Raw genomic sequence first — 25,130 nt, 5'->3', positions numbered from 1 at the left:
GTCACCAAGTATACCAGCTCCAGGTAAATATAATATGCCTAGCTGCTGTTAACGGAGAAGGCAATGGCACCCCACTCCAGTACTCTTGCCTGGAAAATCCCATGGACGGAGGGCCTGGTGGGCTGTAGTCCATGGGGTCGCTAAGAGTCGGACACGACTGAGTGACTTTGCTTTCACTTTCAATTTCATATACATATATATATACATATAATGAACATAAACTCAGCTGATAACATCATCTTGAAATACATAAATGACAACTGGTAGAACTATGGGAAGGAACAAATAAGTCAACAAAAATTACTGTGGGTAGGAATTTTAAAGCAGCTCTCTCAAACTGCTTAAGCAAGCCAAATATCAGCAAAGAAATGGCAACCTGCTCCAGTATTCTTGCCTGGAGAACCCCATGGACAGAGGAGCCTGGCAGGCTACAGTTTGTGGGGTTGTAAGAGTTGGACACGACTTAGCGACTAAACCATAATAGGTGTGAATAATACATTAAGGTGAGGAACTAGTAGATATGTATAGAATACTATATCCAACAAACAGTAAAGGTATTTTTTTCAGACTGGATTATTTTTTAAAAAGTGGCAATTCATCCAGGAAGGCTTCTGATCACAAAGAAGCCTATTTAATGGAGAGTTATGTTGTTTAATAAAAATGCAATAAGATGAGAAATCAATATCAAGAGAAAGCTAAAACATAGCTCATATCTGTAGTCTAACTCACAAGTCAAAAGGGAAGTTACGAAATACTTAGAACTAAATAGAACTAAAAAAACTTTATCAAAATTAGCTAAAGTAGCACTTAGAGAAAAATATACCTTTAGATACGTTTACTGGAAAACAAGAAAGATTGAAAACACAGTATCAAAGAGTTCAAGAGGAGAATTGGAAAAAGAATAAACACAAAGAAATGAGAAAGACAGCTATAATAAATATAAGATAATAAATTTAAAGAATACTAACAAATAATAGAGAAGATTAATGAAACCAAAATCTTGTACTTCAAAAAATAACAAAAACGCACAGTAGAGATACTCTTTGGGTGGACTGATCAGGATAAGCAGAGAATGAACAAATAACAAACTTGCAGAATGAAAAACAGGGAAATGAAGTAGATACAGCTGAAAAAATATGAAAGACTATTATGAATAACTATCAATATACTTGAAAACTACATGTATAGACTATGTTGCTGCTACTGCTGCTAAGTCGCTTCAGTCGTGTCCGACTCTGTGCGATCCCATGGACTGTAGCCCACCAGGCTCCTCCATCCATGGGATTCTCCAGGCAAGAGCACTGGAGTCGGGTGCCACAAAATAGTGTAAGAGAAACTAACAATATTGAATAGACCAATAATCAATAATGAAATTAAAATTATATTCAGACTCTTTTCTCTCACAAAGGCTCCAGATCCAGTGGTTTTATTTGTAAGTTCTACCAAAATAAAAAAAAAGTAAAAATAAATAGCTCTGGGAAATAGAAAAAGTGTAAAAGCATTAGAAATGACTTTATAAGACTAGCATATTATTGATTCCAAATTCTGTAAGAGTCAATACACAAGATCATTTGGCTTTTACACATAGATATAAGAATGCACAAAGAAATATTAGCTACAAAATAAAAGGAGCAGGTGATCATGGAGAGTTTAGCCCAGAAAAGCAGAGATGGTTCAACCTCAGAAAATGCACTGCTACGTAAATCCAAGGGAGAAAAACCACTCAATCATCTCAGACAGAACAGTCTTATGGACTCTGTGGGAGAGGGAGAGGGTGGGAAGATTTGGGAGAATGGCACTGAAACATGTATACTATCATGTATGAAACGAGTCACCAGTCCAGGTTCGAGGCACGATACTGGATGCTTGGGGCTGGTGCACTGGGACGACCCAGAGGGATGGTATGGGGAGGGAGGAGGGAGGAGGGTTCAGGATGGGGAACACGTGTATACCTGTGGTGGATTCATTTTGATATTTGGCAAAACCAATACAATATTGTAAAGTTTAAAAATAAAATAAAATAAAATTAAAAAATAATAATAAAAAACCCCAAAAATACAAAAAGAAAAAAAAAAGCCATCTTAGATATAAAAAGCCATCTTAACAAAGTTCAACATCAATTTATGATAAAAATATCTTGCAAACTATATCTAGAAGGGGACTTCCTTAATGTGATAAAGACGTATGCCTCCAACCTACAGCAGACAACATACTTCAGAGAAACTCTGGACTAGTCCCCTTTATTATTAGAAACATATGCTGCTGTTTAACACCGTGCCAAAGGTCCTGGCCAACTCTGTAAGATAAAACCAAGTCAAAACAAAACAATACAGTCTAATGATTTGAAGGGAGGGTACTAAATTGTCATTTGCTGATGATATGATCTAAATAAAAATCTGTAAGAATCAACAGGAAAAGATTAGAACAGAAAGTTGAGGAAATGTGAACACATAGATAAACTTAGAAAAATCAACTGTGGTGGCATGGTTGCTCTCTGTACCACCAGCAAACAACTGGAAAATGAAATAGAAAACAAGATGCCTTCAAAATGGCAATAATTATCTAGCAATGAACAAAGAATATACATCATATCTATGGATAAAGTTTTAAGAAAATATGAAATGGTGAGCTTCTCCATGCTTATGAATGTTGTGCTTTAACATTGTAAAGATATCAGTTTTCTCTGAATTCATGTACAATTTCAGTGTGATCCAAAACAAAGTTCTAATTAGTTTTTAAAGGGATGTGACAAAGTTATTCTATATACAGAAGAATGTAAATCCATGAATAAATAAGTTAGTTTGGAAAAGAAAAGGAAGAAAGCAGACTTCCACTACTAGATATTAAGACACAGTACAAAGAAAGAAAGAGAGAGAAAGAAAGAAGAACAGTGTGTTGTTGGTAGAAGAACAGAGAAATAGACCAAATGAATAGACATAACTTATATTGGTATGATAAAGGTCAGTGAGCTCTCAGACAATCATTTAATAGAAGGTGTTGAGAACACTGGCTCACTCTACAGAGAAAGACAAAGCTAAATCCCTACCTTACACCATATACAAAGTGCACCTCAGATAGATGAAGAGGTATAATGTGAAAAGTAAAACTAAGATGTTAATAGAAGAGGTAGGACTGATGGGACCTAGGGGGAAGGAAGGACTTCTTCAACATGGCCTAAAGAACAAATCATTAGATGATAACTGATGTTTTTAATTACACACAAAAAGAGTTCAGCTTAAAAAAGACAACATAGACAAAATTTATAGATGAGAGATTAGGAAAACAAATCTGCAATGTCAAAGACCAATGAGAAACCAATGTATAGGATACAAGGAACTCTTCCAGTAAGAGAAAAGCCTATGGAAAAAAATGGACAAAGGATGTGAATAGCAATTCATAGGAGGGTAAACCTAAATAACTAGCAAAATATAAAGAGATGCTCAAACTCAGCAATACTCAGAGAAATGCAACTTAAAATAAGAATAGAATAACATTCTATTCCCATTTTAATTGCAAAATTTATAATCAATTTAATTGGCTAACAGATGGGTTGGATATGGGATGCTAGGAACCCTCCTATCCTACTGGTGGGAATGGAAACTGGCCAGTCACCTGGGAGAGCAACTGGGCAGGGCTTACCTAAATGATTTGTGTGTAAGGATGTAGAGACTCAAAAGCCCACTTGTGGGTGATTTCAGAAAAAAGTCTTTGCATGAATCCAGAGGAAGACACAGATGCAAATGCTCAGTACATATATAGTGTTTGTGTCATCCTACATTCAGAGGGGAAGTAGTTCAGCACAGCATGGTGAGCAGATAATGAAATGCCATGCAGTAGCTACAGGACACAAAATCGATGTACTCATAGCAACAGGGACCAAACTTGAATACACAGAACTCAACTGAAAAAAGAAAAATATGTGTTTCATAGCTCAGTGCTACTTATGTAAATTGCAAAATGCATATACACACAATAAACAATTCTACACCTTACAGAGCCGTGGTTTTTCCAATAGTCATGTATGGATGTGAGAGCTGGACCATAAAGAAAGCTGAGCCCTTTAGAATTGATGCTTTTGAACTGTGGTGTTGGAGAAGACTCTTGAGAGTCCCTTGGACTGCAAGGAGATCCAACCAGTCCATCCTAAAGGAAATCAACCCTGCATATTCATTGGAAGGACTGATGCTGAAGCTGAAACTCCAAAACTATGGCCACCTGATGCAAAGGGCCAACTCATTGGAAAAGACCCTGATGCTGGGAAGGATTGAAGGCTGGAGGAGAAGGGGACGACAGAGGGCGAGATAGTTGGATGGCATCACTGACTTGATGGACATGAGTTTGAGCAAGTTTCGGGAGTTAGTAATGAACAGGGAAGTTTGGCATTCTGCAGTCCATGGGGTCACAAAGAGTTAGACACGAATGAACAACTGAACTGAATTGAAAATTTTACAGAGATAACCTACAAATTTGTGGATACATATAAAGTGCATTTGAACTGTTGCCTGTGATAATGGGAGTGGGAACTTTTTATAAGGAAGTCAATAAGTAAATAAAATAAGAGAGCAGACTTTCCTGGATTGATGAAGAAAATAGGCCATGAATGAGATGTAAGATAAATTCAACCATCTGTCTCTGAAATCCAGAATGCCAGGAAAATAACTCTATGCGCACACATTTCTGCCCACGTATATTTTCTCTGTTTCCTTGTTTGCCACTAAATACGGACAACCTAATATGAGAGGTTTTAAAACTAAGTCACCTTTGAAAGGAAGAACTAAATTTCCGGCTCCTGCAATCTGGAGGAAACAAGTGGTCTCCATCCTTAATTTAGAGGGGTTCAGTCCAGCGTTCATCACCTGTTCCTCACACCTGGTTTTACTTGGCCTCCTGTTGTAGCCTACAGAAGAATTCCAGGGAGACCTTCTGTTTTCAAAATCAAGGCTTCAGAGCAGGCATCTCCGCCTGCCCCCTATTTTGCCTACACAGACTTTCTAATTGATTGATGCTTTCCCTTCCATCAAGCTGCATCAGTTATATTAGCAGCTTTATGGTCTGATATCTGATCCCTTGGCAATCCCACAAGGCGAACGTAGGTTGTTACAGGCAACCAAGTCCTCAGACAATGTCCAGGTTTCCCAGATAATAACTTCTCAAGATTTATTTTTTTTCATTAAGAGTCTGTTAGATTCCCTAAATTTTATTTGTAACACACAAAGGAGAATTAATTGAATGTCAGGGACTTTTCCTTCTGCAGTGGCCTTTATGCTTGCCTAAAAGTAAAAAATAAACCATTATAGGGCCCCAGATAGATCAGCTCAACTAACTCCTGGCTTCAGCTTTGGTTACAGCTATCTCGGTTTATTGGTTCTATTTTCAGAAAACTCTTGGATGTAATATTTTCCCACCTCCATTTGGCCTCCTCATGAGGGAATTCCCCTTTATAGTGATTCCCACATCCTCCACGAGGCTGGTTTCAGCTTCAGTTATTATTTTGTTCAATGAAGGCAGAGCATCTGGAAAATATCCTTTGTTCAATAAATGTTCATGAATCTAAGCCTCTTAATAGTTCCCCAAGCAGTCTTTATTTCTCTCCCTAATCAATTTTTGTTATAGCAACCTTTCTAATGGTGATAATTCCAAGGAAGGCTGTAATTCTAGGTATTTAGCAGATTTCCTATTAATAACAGATTTCATTATTATGGGCATACATGGAATCTGTCACAATATAGAGCTTATCAGAAGAACCCAATGTTCTTCCTATAGATTTGGTGCTGACTCATTCAAGTAAGGTTAGTAGATGCTGTTTCTCCACAAATTACCAGTCTCTTGAGTGGTAGAAACATGTCATTAATGTAGAATACTCCATTTATTAAAAGTATTAAATTTTGCTATTTCTTGGTATGACAAGTTCAGGGGTCACAGAGGTCAAGGCCTTTAGTGTGCACACCTGTGCTGAAGGGACTCTGGGTAGAATAATTGGGAATCTTGACAGTTTCCAGTTCCCTTGATCTTGAGCACATCTCTGTGTCTAATTAAACTTATAGAAACATATCTGTGTTTGGAAGGCAATTTTACCTCTAATTAGTTGGATGGCCTTGTATATATTAATTCCCCTCCTTAGCTTCAGTGTCCTCACCTATGAGGTGAGAATTCCTTCATTCATTTAGCAAGCACTTATTTTATTTGTTTTGTTTTTAATTTATTTATTTTTAATTGGAGGGTAATTGCTTAGCAATGCTGTGGTGGTTTCTGCCATACATCAACATGAATCAGCCATAGGTAAACACATGTCCCCTCCCTCTTAATACCTCCCTCCCACCCCTCTAGGTTGTCACAGAACACCAGGCTGAGCTCCCTGCATCATAGAGCAACTTCCCATTAGCTATCTGTTTTACACATGGTAATGTATATGTTTCAATGCTACTCTCTCGATTCATCCCACCCTCTCCTTCCTCTGTTGTATCCATAAGTCTGTCCTCTGTCTGAGTCTCTATTCCTGTCCTGCAAATAGGCTCATCATTACTATTTTTTCTAGATTTCATATATATATGTGTGTGTGTGTGTGTGTGTGCATGTGTATGTATGTGTTGATATACTATATTTGTTTTGTTGTTGTTCAGTCACTCAGTTGTGTCCAACTCTTTGCGACCCTATGAACTACAGCACACCAGGCATCCCTGTTCTTCACTAATTCCCAGAGTTTGCTCACACTCAGGTCCATTGAGTCAATGATGCCATCCAACCACCTCATCCTCTGTCACTCCCATCTCGTTTTGCCCTCAATCTTTCCCAGCATCAGAATCTTTTCCAATGAGTTGGCCAAAATATTGGGTGGCCAAAGTATTGGAACTTCAGTTTCAGCATCAGTCCTTCCAATGAATATTCAGGGTTGATTTCCTTTAGGATGACTGGTTTGTTCTCCTCGAAGTCCAAGGGACTCTCAAGAGTCTTCTCCAACACCACAGTTCAAAAGCATGAATTCCTAGGCACTCAGCCTTCTTTATGGTCCAACTCTCACATCCGTACATGACTACTGGAAAAACCATAGCTTTGACTATTCCAACCTTCGTTGGCAATGTGATGTCTCTGCTTTTTAATACACTATCTAGGTTTGTCATAGCTTTTCTTCCAAGGAGTGAGCATTTTTAATTTCATGGCTGTAGTCACCATCCACAGTGATTTTGGAGCCCAAGATAATAAAGTCTGTCACTGTTTCCATTATTTCCCCATCTGTTTGCCATGAAGTGGTGGGACCAGATGCCATGATCTAAGTTTTTTTGAATGTTGAGTTTCAAATCAGCTTTTTCACTCTCCTCTTTCACCTTCATCAAGAAGTTCTTTAGTTCCTCTTTGCTTTCTGCCATAAGGGTGATGTCATCTGCATATATGAGGTTATTGATGTTTTCCCTGCAATCTTAATTCCAGCTTGTGCTTCAACCAGTCTGGCATTTCAAATGATGTGCTCTGCATACAAGTTAAATAAGCAAGGTGACAAGATAGAGCCTTGATGTACTCCTTTCCCAGTTTGGAACCAGTCCGTTGTTCTGTGTCCGGTTCTAACTGTTGCTTCTTGACCTGTATACAGATTTCTCAGAAGGCAGGTAAGGTGTTCTGGTATTCCCATCTCTTTAAGAATTTTCCACAGTTTGTTGTGATCCACCAGTCAAAGGGTTTAGCATAGTCAATGAAACAGAAGTAGATGTTTTTCTGGAATTCCCTTGCTTTTTCTATGAACCAACGGATGTTTGCAATTTGATCTCTGGTTTGTTTTAGCAAGCACTTATTAAATACCCGCTATATGTGAAGCAATGTTTCAGGAGCTGTGTAAAGAACTGCAAACAAGACAGGCAAAGTTGCCCCTCTTGTGGAGTTCACATTCGGGTTGAAACTTAGAGCACAAACAAAATACAAACAAAAATACAATAGTGACATAGTGCAAATATAATAGTACAGTTAACCCTTGAGCAATTCAGGGATTAGGGGCACTAACCACCAGCACATTTGAAAATCAATGTACAACTTTTGATTTCCCCCAAATTAGCTATGACTAGCCTAATCTTTTATAAAGATTTTTTAAATGTAGACCATTTAAAAGTCTTTATTGAATTTGTTACAATTTTGCTTTTGTTGTTTATGTTCTGGTTTTTTGGCTGTGACGCATGTGGGAGCTTCACTCCCCAACTAGGGATCGAACCCATATCCCCTGTACTGGAAGGTGAAGTCTTAACCACTGGGACAGCAAGGGAAATCCCTAGCCTATTGTTGACTGGAAACCTTACTGATAATAGAAACAGTTGATTAACACATATTTTGTATGTTTTGTGAATTATATACTATATTCTTCAAAGTAAACTAGGGGAAAATGTTATTAAGAAAATCATAAGAAAAAGAAAATACATTTGTAGTACTATACTGCATTTTTTTTACTTACTTTTAAAAATTTTTTTTACTAGTATTTATTGATACTGTTAAGTTTATTTTGTTCCTTTACAAAATGAATCATCTGTCAGTACTTATATCAATACTGCTTTATAATATACAAAACATTGTAGATGTTATACATATTACTATCACTAGACATTGAAAATGAAAAGATAATGTAAGAGAGAAATTCATATCTACAGGTATGACTATTCACGCATTGAGAATGAAGGAGTAGCAATATGATTATTTCATGGTAGCCTAGTGTAATCCATATAATTGCTTCACAGTAGCCTAGCCTGTACACTAATAAAGGAATCGATATACAATTTTTATGACATACAGTATTACAGTCATATTCATAATACAGAATTGGAAACATTTTTACATTAACTATCCCCACTTAATGTGATCATAGGCTGATATGCAGTTTTTCCAATTATAATCCAATTATGCAAGAGAGGCAGACCATATGATGATGCAGTTCTTTGAAAGCAAAGTTATAAAATAGTAAGAAAACTACACATTATTAATTTTATATTAAATATCACTCATCTTATGCCTTTGTAAGGATAGTCTAGTCCCTCTCTACCTCTAAGAACCTTCATGACGTAACTAACTTTTTCTTAATTTTTTTGGTATTTCTAGGCAGCAGGGTTTGTCTGAAAGTTTTTTTCAAGTTGCCATAAATCTCCAAGAAATTTTCCATACATTTATTTTAAAAAGTCCACATATAAGTGGACTCACCCAGTTCAAACCCATGTTGTTCAAGGGTCAGCTGTACTTACCTTATAGAGCAGTTGTGCTACTTATCCAAGGGACATGTTACAAGGATTAAATGAGGAAACACACTTGTGTGGCTGGTGTGTAATGTGTGCCAACCAATGGTTTTGGGTTGACCAAAAAGTTTGGGTGTTTTTGTAACATCTTACAGAAAAGCCAGAGTGAGCATTTTGACCAACCCAACAGTCAGCTGAGCAAAATAACAGTAGTTTAAAGGCCATTGCTTTTTCTGTCCTCTTGGAGAGACCAGTGGGTGTGGTGAAGATGCAGCAAATACTCTTGAAATGGGGCTAATGTGCCCATGGAAACATTTTTCATGGAAAAAATGTTGCAAAAGAAACACTAGTGCCCCTTGGTTTCCTAAGACAAAGAGTGTGGGGGATGCATATGGAGGTGGAGTTTATACTCCAGTCTGTGTAGCAAACCTCCTGCCTGGCACCTCCCTTCCCACCCCCTGCACTTCACTCTACCCAGAGAAGGCATTAGAATTATTTCCCAGCAAGCATCAGAGCAGACCTTGGCTCTGATTTGAGGCTCACTTATAATTAAGTTGCAGCACCCATGAGTGCATGCAGTTGGGTGGGTGGGAGGGAGAGGAGGGCAGCCTCCCCAGGCCAGTGTTCTTCCTCTCTTGTCTTCACTGTATACTCATTGAGGATCTTTTTTTTTTTTTTAAGTCTTTAATGAATTTGTTACAATATTGCTTCTGTTTTATGTTTTGGTTTTTTGGCCAGAGACATGTAGGATGCTAGCTCCCAGAGCAGGGATTGAACTCTCGCCCTCTGCACTGGAGGATAATTGGCCTGCCAGGGAAGTCCCTTCTCATTGAGGATCTTGCAATTTTTTATTGATATCATGGCCCAGCCTCTGTTTCCTTGGACCAAATAGGGGATGTCCTGGGGCCTCTCCGACTGAGACACATTCTAAATTCTAGGTGGTTCTTGTCTTCTTCATCCCTGTAGGTAGGACTCAAGCTTGGAGAGAGAAGCAGCTACTCTATCTGTTGAGGATGAGCTGGGCCTGGCCATGCACATTGGCCTGTCTTTGTGGAGCCCTGACTGTTCCTTGGCATTGTTCAGAAGCCTGGCTCAGGCTCCCGGCTTCATAAAACCATTTAATATATAGTCATTTGACAGACTGAGAATATCTCTGGTACTATACTTTGTGGTCCTTTTGGAAGGGACTGTGAAATATGATTGAAAGGCACTTTGGAGGAAGAAAAAGAGACGTGGGGTGGCTAAACAAGTCAGCAGAAATCAAGTTTGAATTTGTGAACCACTCAGCGGGGCACAAGCCAGGACATTGGAAATAAATCAAAATGAGCCAACATATTTTTATATTATTCTTATTCAAATATTTGTTACATCCATTACAGCACTGAGGCCTATTGACCTTTTCTTGGGGACGCTGATTCTCGGGTTGTTGGCTTTTGTTTCCCTAAAGTAAGTAATAATCGCTTGAACTCCCTGGCATTGCCATTGACCATGAAGCCAGTGGGATATACATGAGGAAACAAATGCTTTCTCTGACTGCCCATCTCTGCCTGAACTGGTTAAGTCTCTGAGCCTTGAAGGCTTAACAAGCCAACACAAACATGCTGATTCCCCCAATCTGGTCAAAAAGAGTCTGATCGGGTTACAGTGAATTCCACTTCTTGCTCCTGGAAAATGCAGCCAGGTTGAACAGGTTCAGATACGTTACAACAGACTGGATGTGAGCGTCCCTTTTAAAAGACAAAACGCTGACTTGCTTGTAGGAATTTGACGCGATACAGATTTGAAAATATTTTGCGCAAAGATTTTCATGTTGGGCATCCTGACTGGTACCTGGTAAGGTAAATTCATTAACCAGACTGTATTTCAAGCCCAAAGAGGTATGTCCTAAGTGAACATGATTTTAGAGCCCAGGGCCACGTGGACTTCTTGAGGCAGCTGTGTTAGACATTCAAGTTAAGTTGGGGCATGAGTGACCTCTAACATCTAAAGGAACATTTATTCCTTGTAAATTTATCCTCCAATTTTTTAAAAATAGTGTTTGCTGACATACAGCCTTCATTAAGCTACCAGAGACTTAAGATAATAGCAGGAAGTTGTGTGCAGATAAACCCAATGTGGTCGTCAGGGAAGAATGGGACTTAGTCAATTAAAATCATTAAAGGATATTTGAAATGCCTTTCTAATAGGGTGCCTAAGCAGTCCACACATTCAAATAAAGGAGAAACATCTTATCTCATCCCACGGTTCTTCTTGGGGCCAAAAGATTCTCGCTTGAACTCACTCTGTTTATAGATGGCAAGGAACGAGGTTTATTTGAACTGATTTTGTTTTGAGTTTGTGTGGGTTTTTCCTCTCAACTGCAGAATGTATTCTTTCAGTTCCTGAGTCTGAGCCTGGGTTATTTTTTTTTTGTAGCAGTGCCAGAGTTTATCACCACTCACTTCTGGATAGTGTTAAAGCAACAGTCACTTCCTGTCTGCAAAACAATCGTAACATTCACCAGAGTTCTGGGTGTTAAGGCCACGTGGGGGATTGTTACCTGAAATGGCTAAAAAAAGTTAGTGCAAGATGCTGACACTGTTTATGGAGAAATATTGTTCTAGGTTCAACACGTGCCTATCAAACACATGGGAAGGATAAAGCAGACCCGAGAACAGACCAGAGGGGACCCCTTTGTTAGTGTTTACTTAAGAGTGCCTTATGGAGCCTCTGGGCCTCACTGCATCGAGCGTTTGTAAGTAGCGGGAATTCCAAGGAAGGGGGTCTGTTAATGTAGAGCAGGGGTTCTCATACTTCAGCCTGCATCAGAATCACTGGGAGCATTGATGAAAACGTGCACTCGAGGGCCCATTTCCAGAGTCTACGATCAGTCACTCACGGCTGGTGGTGGAGGGGGCATGGTGAGGAGGTGGGTTCTTGAGAAGAGCATTTCTAACAAGTTCCTGCTGCTGCTGCTGCTAAGTCGCATCAGTCGTGTCTGACTCTGTGCGACCCCATAGACGGCGGCCCACCAGGCTCCTCCGTCCCTGGGATTCTCCAGGCAAGAACACTGGAGTGGGTTGCCATTGCCTTCTCCAATGCATGAAAGTGAAAAGTGAAAGTGAAGTCGCTCAGTCGTGTCCAACTCTTAGCAACCCCATAGACGGCAGCCTACCAGGCTCCTCCATCCATGGGATTTCCCAGGCAAGAGTACTGGAGTGGGGTGCCATTGCCTTCTCCTAGGGGATGCTAATGCTGCTGGTCTACGTGGAGCACATGTAGAGAACCACTGCCGAGGAACCACAGGGAGGTCAAAGAGGGATGAAACTCCATTCCGGACTGAATATTGGCTTGGCCTCAAAATTCATTTGGGTGTTTCCATGATACCTTGTGGGAAAACCCGAACAAACCCTTTGGTCAACCCCATACTTCAATTCTTTGTCCCATTTAAATGTGATAACATCTTACAAAAGATAATTTTGTCGTGGCTTGAAAGGCAAAAACAGTCATTCCTGACTTCATAGAATAGATGTATTTTAACAAAGCAGCATACAAACAAATGAACAAATGAACGAAGTATAGATGAATCCTATTCGCTTGCTGATCTTGTCAATCAAGTCAGGGACAGAGTCCCTTATGGCGGAATTCCCTGGGAGCACTAAGGAGGAGTGCTTAGTTAAGGAAGGGGCTCCATGTCATGCTCATGGCATCCTGGGTGTAGGATTCTGGGTTGTGACCGTACTGTTTTCTCAATTCTGCAAGTGCTCTGGCCAGCCTCTTTGCTACTGATCATTCTACCTTAACTCTTGGCACTGCCCTCATCAGCAGAAAATTCTCCCATTCCTGTGGATTGACTGATTATGTATTTCACACTCTTGGAATTTAGCTCTCTAATTGTCTTCTGAGCATTTTCATATCCGATGTTAGCAGACATTTCAAAAACTGTCACCTAAACCTTCCACCGTACCCCGAGACTGCCTTCAGTTGAAGTCTTCAGGGTTATGGAAAGTAAACCACACACCCAAAATGAAATCACATGAAATCAAGGTGAAACCTGTCAGGTCTTCCACTTTGTAGTATTTTTAAGAGGGAACAAGTAGCAAAATCGACTCGTCATGAACACAATAGAGAATTTCACCGCTTGATCGTCCTTCTCAATTGAAACCCTGTTTCTACTGGGGAGAAGTAGAAACAGGAGCAGTCTGTGCTTCCCACACTGGGGGCAGCACCCAGGAATCATTTCTTTGGGAAAATTCAAAAGGAATTTGCAGAATGTGAATGATCCATTATCTTCATGATCCAAAACATGCAGCCGGTGTCAGGCATACGTATCACATGCTGGGCTTGTAGTTCAGTATCAGACTGAGCTACAGTGAAAAGCACACATGTTGCTGCCTGAGGCTTAGAAATTGGAAAGGAAGAGGAGAGGTGGTTTTAGTTGGGGAATAACTCTTCGTGTACAAGGACAGGGGTGGCGGGGGTGGGAGGGGAAGGAGGGAAAAAAAAAAAAAAGACTGTTCCATCTCTTCCGAGTTATCATTTTGGCCTCCCAGGCTTATCCATTTTTGGAAGCCGTTGGGACTTCTGAAGAAGTCAGGATTGTCTTTGCCTCCCTCCTTTACTGTCTCCTTTTTCATCTCCTTTCACCCTTGTCTCCGCTCTGCTCTATCCCTTTTATAGCAGAGCTTCCATGGAGCTGGCCTTCTGGCTGCTTTTCCCTTCCCTGCAGGGAACCACATTCGACAATCCTTGCTCATTGCCCCAATCCACCTGCTCTGAATAGTCTCACCCATAACGCCTTGGGAGCCCCATGCTTCCTCATAAATGTGCTCCAAAGGATAATTGCGGTTTCTCAGTTACAGGCTCGATATGAGGCGACAGTTTAGTGGTCAGTCCAGCTGTACTGGGAGTTAAAATTATCCACGCTTGTCTGCACTCTGCTTACCGAACTGTACGATTCCACCTTTTTCCAGTTGATTTAGCCTTCTCTCCCCTGTGGAGTGTACAGCCTGGATCCTTTTGCCTGCTCAGAAATTGGCTCCTGGGGTCTTTATGAGTTTGTCAGACCGAGGGGATAATGAAGAGGTCTGGCGTGTGCAGACTTCTCCCTTTGATGAGTTGCAGGAGACCATTGTTTTTAAAGTGGCTAAATGACTAGTTGTTCCCCTCCCAGGAGGAAAAGGATTACTAAATTATATTCTTTCCCCTGTGCTGGTTCCTTCCTTATTTTGTCTCTGAATTTTGCTCCAGGTAAATTTTCCTTCATTGAGGAGCCTCGTTGTATATCCATCATCTAGTTAAGAAGTGGAAATACCATGAGGGGTCCATGGATCCCTTGGTTTCAAATTTTGTGGTTTCAAACACCATCCTATGGATTTCAAGAGAAGTTGTGCTTAGGATCGACATGCACTTTTCTCTAAAAGCTCATCCAGGAGGCATATTTTCAGAAGTTAGTCAAGTCCACCTTTAAGCGCCTTCCTTGTGTGCCATCTGAATGGTTTTCCCTCACCTTCCTTGTTCATCTGAACTGCCTGTGTTTTCCTTCTGGAAATCCCGTGTGCACTTTAATCAGGAAAAGAGAAGGGGCAGAAGAAATAGCCCATCGATTAAAGCTACATTGGCATTAGCTTCCTGGGTAGGGAAATGTTTATGAATTTACAGAGTGTATTTTCTCTCTGGCTTTATCAGAGCTTTGTGTGCAATATTCTGGAGTCTCTAGATGAAATGCTTCCAAATGGTTTTCAAGGCCTCACTCCTCCAGTGTTTTCTCACTTTCTCAAGTAAAGAAATCAAGTCGTCTCCTATAATATTCATTCCTTTAGTCATAAAATGTACTGTAAGTTCAATAATGTGGTAGAGACAGAAATGAGTCAGACAGCTTCTACCCACCAAGGAATTTGCTTTCTAGTGTTGTGGGTAGAAGGAGGTCCAGGGTACAGTGAGAATACTATTTTAAAGAAAAAAAGGAGGAGGTGGGGGACAAGTCAAGTTCCAACTGGAAGAGTTGGAGTGGAAAATTTCCTAGAGGAGATGCTCCAGAAGCTGTGTTATAAAAGATGAGGTCCTGTTGACCTGGAGACAAGGAGAAGAGCAGGTATCTTGGTGGGTGGGAGGGCAGGGCCAGGATGAGCAGACGCATGGGATCATGAACCCAGCTGGGGAGCTTAGAGGCAGCCTGGGATGCCATATGCATGAATCTTTCCTGCTATTTAGGTTTGGGCAGCTTCAGTCATGAGCAATTTTGTGTGCACTTAAGGGCAGATCTTCCTCCCAGTAGAGATTTATATCTTCTTTCTCATAATGAAACCCAGAGTCTCTTTTGGGCTCATCCGTAAACTAGAGAAAACACAGTCAGGACTCATCTCATTCTCCTCTACACACTGGAACTCCAAAATAGAAACCACTCTCTACTGGATTCTCTGTTCTCCCAACACCACCAGCGTGTGGGGTGAGAACTGCGTGCAGCTGAAGCAGGGGCTGCAATTATGATGAAAGTGGACGACTCCTTCATGACCTTGATCTCAGCGTGCTTTGACGGAGCCCAAGTCTGTCTGTCTCTCCACAGTTGGAGCCTGGCCCTGATTCTGGCAAATTTAATAGCTCCTCATTTATTTTTCCAGTCTTCATCAACATGCTTCTAAGTAATTGTCTTCACATCCCATTACCATTTTTCTAGAATCTTCCCTGCAGAGGAAAACCAACACACCAAGCTGCCACTCTGGTTAAACGTTGGCAGATGCCTTGTAAAGTTTTCATAAAACATACATTAAGCAATTCAGAGAAAGCCTGTTGTAACAAGCCATTTGATTTTCATGAGCTATCTGCACTGAAAGAGTTTTGTCATATTTACACTATGTCTTTCACTTACTAGTTTCCTTTTAAGCTAAAAAAGAAAAAAAGAGAGAGAGGAGAAATAAAAAAGGTGAGTTCCTTTTCAGGGTAAAGACAGAAATTTTCTCGTTCACAAAGTTTTCCTGTAGCCACGTGGTCTATGCCATATATAACGGACACATGAGCCCTGAAAGACGGAACCCGTCTTTGCCCCTCAGGAGTACTTTCTCTTTTTTGTATAACAAGATGTTATTAGATAAATAAATAACAACATTTCTTAAAAAAAAAAAGTAGCGACTTTTGTGGAGGTTGAGGATTGGGCAAACCATGACACCCAACAAGAGGTGAAACCAGAAATGGTTGGTGCTTACCACGGGTTGCTGTCTTATCAGTATGGACTTGAAACTACACGGTAACTCCCTGCCCATGGAAAATAAAATAGTCATTCAAAAGTGAAAATCACAAGTTTTAAGCTCTTTTTAGATAAGATAGATGCTTCCTGGAAGACCTGTTAACCCGAGGATCATCCGGTTGTCAGTCAGTGGAGCAAAACCGATGGTACCACTCAGTGACCCAACGCTTCTGGGGCTGAACGTAGTCCAGGGATGGGTTTGTTATTTACGTAGAAAGGCAGTGGTTCTGACATGGACGTTGGGTCATAATTCTTGTCATGTTTCCTACCAAGGTGTGTATCTCAGCAAGAGCCATCGGTCTCTTTCTAGTTTATATGAGGGACAGCATTCCAGGCAAGCAGCCAGTTGAATAGGGGGTCTGTGTTATACAAAGTTTCAGCACCTGGGGAAGCGTTTGTGTATGTAGGTGCATATTTCTGTGCGTATATATTCACAAGCCTTGTCCAGCCTAGGTCCCCTGAAAGCAGAGCCTGAGACGAAGGCTTGCACAGAGATGGTTTGTTTAAAAAGTGATTCTTCATGGCACATTGATGGGGGAAAAGTGGAAACAGTGACAGATTTTATTTTCTTGGGCTCCAAAATCACTATGGATGGTGACTGCAGTCACAAAATCAAAAGATACTTGCTTCTTGGAAGAATAGCTATGACAAACCTAGACAGTGTATTAAAAAGCAGAGACATCACTTTGCTGACAAAGGTCCATCTAGTCAAAGCTATGCTTTTCCAGTAGTCACGGACGGATGTGAGGGTTGGACCATAAAGAAGGCTGAACGCCAAAGAATTGATGCTTTCAAATTGTTGTGTTGGAGAGAGTCTCCTGGACAGCAAGGAGATCAAACCCGTCAATCCTAAAGAAAATCAACCCTGAATATTCATTGGAAGGACTGATGCTGAAGCTGAAGCTCCAATACTTTGGCCACTTGATGCTAAGAGCTGACTCACTGGAAAAGACCCTGATGCTGGAAATTTTTGAGGGTAGGAGGAGAAGGGGGAGACAAAGGATGAGGTAGTTGGAAGGTATCACTGACTCAGTGGTCATGAGTTTGAGCAAACACTAGGAGACAATGAAGGACAGGGAAGCCTGGCATGCTGCAGTCCAGCATGCCAGGGGTCGCAAAGAGTCGGACACGACTTAGTGACTGAACAAGGCAGCGGGAATGAAGGATGGAGGGAGTGGACAAAGGAAGGAGACAGGTCAGTAAAGAAATGTGTAACTGAGTTGACCATTGTATAGACAACTGGTGCTGCCTGCTGAGGGGCCTTTTGAGGAGCTTAGGAAATGCACTGCAGGTGTGTCTGTACAGGTAATGTGGAAGGACGCACTGGCATGCCAGCTCCCTGCTGGCACTCTCCAGGGGGGCCCTGAAGACCCCAGCTCATCTACCTCCTGGATGTACTTGCGAGTCCTAGATCAGACCCCAGGGCCTTGGAGAAGCTCCAGGGCAGAAAGTGGAAATTGTGAGGTGTAGGGCATGATTTGGCAGATGTTACGTGTTCAGTTTTATCAGTTTTGATAAATGCATAAGCCTGTGTATGAGATCCCCACCCCTAGCAAGATGTAGTCTACTTGCATCTTCCCAGAAGTATCCTTGGATGCCTTCCTAATCAACCCCATGAACTGCAGAAGCAATCACTGGTTTGATTTCTATTAGCATATATTAATTTTTCTCATCTAAAACTCCATACAGATGTGATCATCTGCTGTGTACTGTTTTGTATGTGGTTCCTTTCACTCAACATGATGTTCTGGACATTCACCCATATTGTTTCATGTCTCTGCGTTTTGTGCCTTTTTATTCTCATGTAGTAGTCCAGTGTATAAATCCATCACCATTTGTTTATCCATTCTTCTATTGATTGACACTTGAGTGGTTTCCAGTACCTCACTATTATGAATAAAGCTGCTATAAACAAGTCTTTTTCTGGACATGTGTTTCTATTTCCCTTGGGTAAATACATCGGAGACTGCTGGGTCATCAGATAGCTGTATACTTAACTATATAACAAAAGTGGTTGTAACTTGTTACACTCCCACCAGCAATGTATTGGAGATCTGATAGCTCCATAGCCTTGCCAATATCTGGTGTTTTCAGTCTTTTTCACTTTAGCCATTCTAGTGAGTAGGTACCATGATTTCATTGCAGTTTAATTTATATTTCCCTGAAGACTAATGAAGCCTGTGCTCTTTCATGTACATATTGGCCACTTGAATATTTTCTTTGGTGAATGTCTGTTCAAATCTTTTGCTCATTTTTTATTGAGTTGTTTGTCTTTTTATTATGGAGCTCTATGAATTCTTTACATATCCCAGAATCAAGTCCTTTATCAGATATATGTGTTGCAAATGTTCTTTCTCAGTTCATGGCTTGCCTTTTTATTTTCTTAACAGCGTCTATTGACAAGCAGAATTGTAAAATTTTGACTTCGTTCAATAATTGTTTTTTTCCTTGAAGTTTAGGGCTTTTGGGCCGTCTCTAAATCATCTTTGCCTATTCCAAGGTCATAAAAAGGTAGTCTTAGGTTTGCTTGAAGAAGCTTTGTAGTTTTACAAGGCACATGCAGGATTGTTCTCCGTAGTATATGCCAACTTGTATTTCTTACCAAAAAAAGTTGGTAGTCAGAACTTTTTATGAGGGCTTCCCAGGTGGCTCAGTGGTAGACAATCTGCCAGCCAATGCAAGGCACGAAGGAAACATGAGTTTGATCCCTGGATCGGGAAGATCCCCTGGAGGAGGAAATGAAAACACACTCCAATATTCTTGCCTGGGAAATGCCAAGGACAAAGGAGCCTGGCGGGCTACAGTCCGTGGGGTCTCAGAGTTGAACATGACTGAGCAATTGAGCATATGCACTTTGTATTACTTCTGATCATGGATGGAGACATCACCTTGCAGACTGATGAATTACAGAGGGCTTTAAAAATCCCCTCTAAGTTCCCCATGTTTACATCCCGATCTGTCCCTGTGATGGTATGTGAGTTGGGTCAGGGATGGAGGGCTGATTTCTATACGGTCCTTGAATTTACTTTGGGTGATGCTGTTTGCCTTGTCCCAGCCCATGCGTGCCTGCCACCATACACAGGGTCACTCTGCTGTTGAAACCTGACATGTTAAATGCCCGTGTTGACACTTCTTTTTTTAAATGAATGGGCTTTTTATTTAACTGGTGGCTGCTGAATTTGTGGGGGCTGCCAGGTCATTAAAATGATGTTTGTTTGAATTTGGCAGAGTGAAAAATTGGACTTATATTTACTTTTTTTTTTGTTCCCAAGGCTGTTCTCACCATTCACCACTAACAATACTCTTTTGATTTTATGAAGAAGCCTTTACAGAAAAGAATGAAGTGCAGAAGAGGTTTTATGGCATGTTCTAGGCTTCGTTGGTGCGTGGGGTCTCTCTTCTCCAGTCCCTACAAGCAAAGAAGTGAAGAGGCCCTGGATTATACAAACAATTAGGAAAGGAACTGTCTTTTCTGAAATTGCATATTAATTATACAGATTGTCATTGGATCCCAGATGGTCAGTAATTCATACATTCGAGGAACATCTTCATTTGGGTTTTAGGGGAAAAAGGGCTGGAATTAGAATTTTTGAATTATATTCTGGGTCCTGTTGCTTGTTATCAATGTGATCTTCAATGGCTTGTCTTCTCTGTGGGTCTGGGTCTTCTCACCTGTAAGATGGAAACAATAATTTCTAGTGTGTCCGTCAGAACTCACTGCTGAGGTCATCAATACCACTCCAAATCTTTTTGTTTTTGTCATAAGACCTTATTTTTTTTCTTGAGTGAAATTTATGTATTTAATTCTTGAGCATTCCCTGCTGGTCTTTAGAGTCTTTTCCATGTGGTGACTTAGAGATTAAGATCTCTTTGTATTTTCTTTGTCATCTCACCAAGGGACTCCCAAAGTGACAACAAGGCAAAAAGGGATAGGGAAGAATCCCACTGCCCGGCACCTGCCTTGCCTGGGAAGTGACATTCATCATCTGTCTACGGGAGCAAGTCACACCCCCATTGATGGAAGGCTGGGAAATGCAAGAGGGCACACAATGTGCTTTTACTTCCTGTCTTTGCCGTGTGTGTCATGCATGTTCTGTGATGCTCAAATGAAATTACAGATTAAAGTACTTTATCAGTTTTTCACAGTATTTATAACAGGCTTATATTACTTTGTATTTCATTCAGGATGTGCCAATTTTGGTATGTTTGTTCCCACTTGTACACACTTCCCCCCCCCGCCAGTTGCCTCTCTTCAAAATAGAAACAGCAGCCCTGAAGTTTCTTAAAGGCTGGTTGGCAAACAGGTTCTTCCACTCTCTACCTTTTTGCACCTAAACACTTGGTCACCCATCACTTGATTAGAGCAACAGAGTGAAAACACATTGGAACGAGTGGAAGATTTGAATTTTAGAAGAAATATAGAAGACTTGTAGAAATTTGAACTGGCTGCTGACAACCCTGCCAATTTTGTTTTAACGGCAAAGACGCCTCTATAATGAACCGCTGGCATGGCATGCAAATCACACGTGGAGACCTTCCTTGAGTAGCTTCAGTAGGACCCCTATCAATCTTGTTTGTGTTACTGATTTGCTTAGTGAAGCCACTTCTCAAAAAGAGTACAAAGGCAGGCTTCAATGCAGCTTGAGCCAAATTATTATAATTCTGGAATGAGTGGAATCTGAAATAATGAGGTTTTATTTTCCTTTGCCCTGGGGGTTTCTATGTAGTATTGGAAGAGGAAGAAATATTTGTTTTATTTAAAAGACACACAACTTTCATTGTGTTCAAAGCGGAGTTAGAAAACAAGTCAATAAAACAGCCTCCTGGTACAATGGGACTTGTTCTGGTATTAATTTCACTGTTCAAAGCATTTAACTCAAAAGATCTGGGGTTTTTCCCCCTCACTACTTGGCTCATTTAATTTTGAACTCAGGGCTCATAAACATAACTGCAAAGTCACTGTCTTTGTTATGAGTCTTTTTTTGTTGTTGATTTTCTGAAGCTCTGAGCCATGGATTCTGTGTGTGGTGGATATACTCAAAGTCTTTTCTCAGGAGGGGTGACCCACGCACATGGCCATAATCCAGAGGAGCTTCCATAGACCTGATAAAAACTCTTGCTCTTGTTTTCTTTCTGCACCACATCTGTATAAAACACTGCACACAGAACACGCGTTCTTAGGCTTGGAATAAAGAAGGGCTATTGGTTATCTTCCCGCTTGGATCCATTCCCCCTCTTCGGTGACATCCTTTCTTCATTATATGCAATCTTGGTGGGTCTTTCAATTGAGATGCCCTCCCCTTGCTTGACCAGGATAGGGGTACATGACCAAACTAAGCCAATCAGAATTCTCTCTCCTGGGAATCTGCATATTGATTTAAAGGGTGGAAGCCATTCGAATGGATTCTTCTCGAAAGTTGCTTCCTGAAGAGGTTATCATTATTTCCTGCTACCCGAACTCCCAAAGGTCCTCTGAATCTTTGGTTTCCGACACTTGGTACTTCATCATTTTCTTCAGTTCTGTGTGGTCCCCAAACCTTCCCAGTAGTTTTTTTTTTTTTAATTATGTTTGGATTAATTCTGATTGGCTTCTATTGCCTGCAAAAACAAATTCTGTTTCAGCATATCGTTTATTTGCATTTGCCATAGAATCCCAGAATATCAGTAGGATGGAACCTTAAACTCAAAATGCATTGAAGTGGGATCTGAAAGGTTGGCCAAGCTCCTTCGTGACATTATAATTTCACTTATTAAAAGTGGTCAAAAGAATGTTATCTGAAGATTGAAAATATTTTTCTCTCCTGGATTGTCCCCTGGTCATAAAAATTAGTTAAAAGAATCCTCTTCATTGTAGACTTACAGTCTCAATCACTCACTTGGCATTGCTACTTGTGATTCTCATAGGCACCTCAGTCACAAATCATCTAAAACCAGATGCAATTTCCTCCAAACCTGCTCCCCAGGAAGCCAAACAGAGGAGAGATCAGGATAAGAAACGAGTCCTCATTTTCTTTCCATTGCAACTTCTCATCTGGTGTCCTTACTAGAAGGGTGATATCTAATAGAATAACTTAGGACTGTATTTTTTCCAGAAGCTTCTAAAAACTCTTGTCTATCTACCTATATTCTTCATTATAAGTACATTACTAAGTTTGGAATATAGAGAAGAAAAAAGATGGCATCCAATCCTAGCATGCAAAGAAAACGCCTATTAACATTTTGATCTGGTTCTTTTCCTGTGGATTTTAATGCCATATGCCTAATAGAAAAAAATGCATTTTTCATCTTGCTTTTCACTTAGCATTGTATAATAAGCAGTCTCTGTATGGCAATATGGCTTTCATAACCATCTTCCAAAGGGGGCTACATATTATTCTAATAAGTGGCTATTCTGTATTTACTCAGCTTTTTCTCTTCTGGACATTTAGACATGTTGAGTAAATATAGAACACTCAGGTTTTAAACTTACACTTGCCCTGGTTGAAGAACAATTCAGACAGCTCCAAAGTTTGCCATGGTGAGGGATTTGTAAAAGGTTTTCAGTTCATTTGGTTCCTTTGCTACCAGAGACAGGTCTGCTCAGATATGATTGCTTATCACAACATAAATATCTGTAGTCACAGAGCAGCGGGAAACTTTTATAATCCACATTTGTTGCTTACCCATGAAAGTTTGAAAGCACAATGGACTCTTTTTACTCCTAGGCACTAGCATTGGTAAAATTTTCATAATTTGTATTTAATTTCTACCATTGAGTTTATTAGGTTTAAGTTTTGGATCTCAACCTCTTTGGATTTACTTCTGTTCCCTCCCCTATATTTCAGCAGTGAGTGATTATGTTTGGGTTTCCACTCTTGGAGGGCAATCCTTGGTCTGAACTGTTTTCATTTATTTTATTTTAAAATTACAAAGACATTTCCAGTTATATTTGGTTTTGCAATTCATTCCTCCTCTGTTTCACAAAAACCATAAAACCCACATTGTCTGAAAATGCTGTATTGAGCAAAATGGATTCAGTCCTCCTTGGAGAACAGAAAAGGATGGAGCCAGTGTGTGTTATAAACATTTCCAGGGAGATAGTCTCTTTCCCAGAATTGGTTTTAGTCAAAGGCTGCTGACCAGTTGTGTGATTTCATTTGGGGTTGCTGACCCTGGACCCTACTTGAACTTGACTCTGGATGTCATGTAGGCATCTACCCACATCATATCTGTGTCCTCAATCTCCATTCCTGCTGGTTCAGCCCCTGCTGTTATTTTTTAAGGACCCGAGCCATGTAAAACCAAGACTTTGGATTTCTGAATGAACGCTTCTAATGTTAAACTTGGTGGTTTCCTGTCATAGAAGCAAAGACTCAGTGAATTCTGATGGTTCTGCAATGTGGAGCTTTCTTTTCCGGTTAGATTAAACATCCTCATTCCCTTCGATTGCAACATTTGATCTTCCATGCTCAGAATCTGCAAATTCTTTGAACAGTTTACTTTCAGCAGATTACAACTGGCCTTTCATTTTCCAATCTGAGGAAAACCAAGTGGAAAGTGTGGGTTTGCTGGGGGATTGTTTTTCCTGTCTGCCCTCATATTTAGTTGAGGACTGTGATAGATGGAACTCAGATGGAGGACTTGCTCATGCAGGCCCTTGCTTCCGGTAGGCACTTGTGTTCCAAACGCTGTTGGATGGAATCCTACTTGCCCTGGATCCAATCCCAGGTATGAGTACCTGGCCATTGTGGTGGCGCTAGTGGTAAAGAACCCATCAGCCAATGTAGGAGACATAAGAGACCTGGGTTTGATCCCTGGCTCAGCAAGATCCCTGGAGGAGGGCACGGCAACCCACTCCAGTGTTCTTCCCTGGAGAATCCCCATAGACAGAGGAGCCTGGTAGGCTATAGTCCATGGGCATGCAAAGAGTCAGACACAACTGAAGTGACTTGGCACACAGGCATGCATTATGTCAATGGCAGTGGCCGTCTCAATCCAAGACTTGAAAGAGACTCTTGAGAGGATCTGAGACTTGCCCCCTCCACAGAGACCACTTCATGATCTTCCCTGCTGCCCCCAGCCCTTTTTCCCTTCCCTGAGTGAGGACGGAAGAAGAGGGAAGAATATCTGGGAGGCACATTGCTCATCACGCTGGTATTCTTGGTTGTTGCTGTTGTGCAGTCACTAAGTTGTGTCTGACTCTGCCATATTCTGTCCATTCCTGATGGGACTTGTGGGGACAAGTGTGCATGCTATTCTTTGTGGAGCACCTTTGAAATCTGAGCATCCCACAGTAGTCTTCCATACAATTTGTCTCCCCTCTGGTGCTTACTCACACCACTCTTGTTATTTTCACAAAGCCTCTGATCTCTGCTAGACTATGAACTAGCTGAGAGTAGAGAGACAATTAATCAACAAACGATTGCCGAGTGAATAAATACAAGTCATTTCTTGGGGTCTCCCAGGGCCTGCTGAGCAGAGGAGTGGTGACGTCCTAGTTGGATTTGAGGTGGTTCACAGATACTCCATGGACCTTCTTTCCCAGCAGCAGCATATATTGGTTTCCTGTGGCTGCCATGACAAATTACCATAAACCTGGTGACTTAAAACAACAGAAACTAATTCTCTCATATGTCTGGAGGCTGGAAGTTAAAAATCAAGATGTTAGTGGGGCCCCTCTCTCTCTGAAAGTTCTAGGGGGACTTTCTGTGCTTCTTCTGGGTTCTGGT

The 25,130-nt window shown here is 40.8% G+C and overlaps 1 long non-coding RNA gene across 1 annotated transcript in view; it reads left to right on the top strand.

The window, feature by feature from the left end:
* Nucleotides 1-21,274, top strand: part of LOC112581602 — a 121,385-nt gene extending 100,111 nt beyond the window's left edge. Inside the window, exon 5 of the long non-coding RNA XR_006547980.1 lies at nucleotides 20,320-21,274. This is a non-coding gene — a long non-coding RNA (uncharacterized LOC112581602). The remainder of the gene's footprint in view (nucleotides 1-20,319) is intronic.
* Nucleotides 21,275-25,130: the final 3,856 nt, after the last annotated feature.

Source organism: Bubalus bubalis, chromosome 23 (assembly GCF_019923935.1).
Source record: "Bubalus bubalis isolate 160015118507 breed Murrah chromosome 23, NDDB_SH_1, whole genome shotgun sequence".
Classification (NCBI taxonomy): Eukaryota; Metazoa; Chordata; class Mammalia; order Artiodactyla; family Bovidae; genus Bubalus; species Bubalus bubalis.
This window is presented reverse-complemented; position numbering and strand designations above follow the sequence as displayed.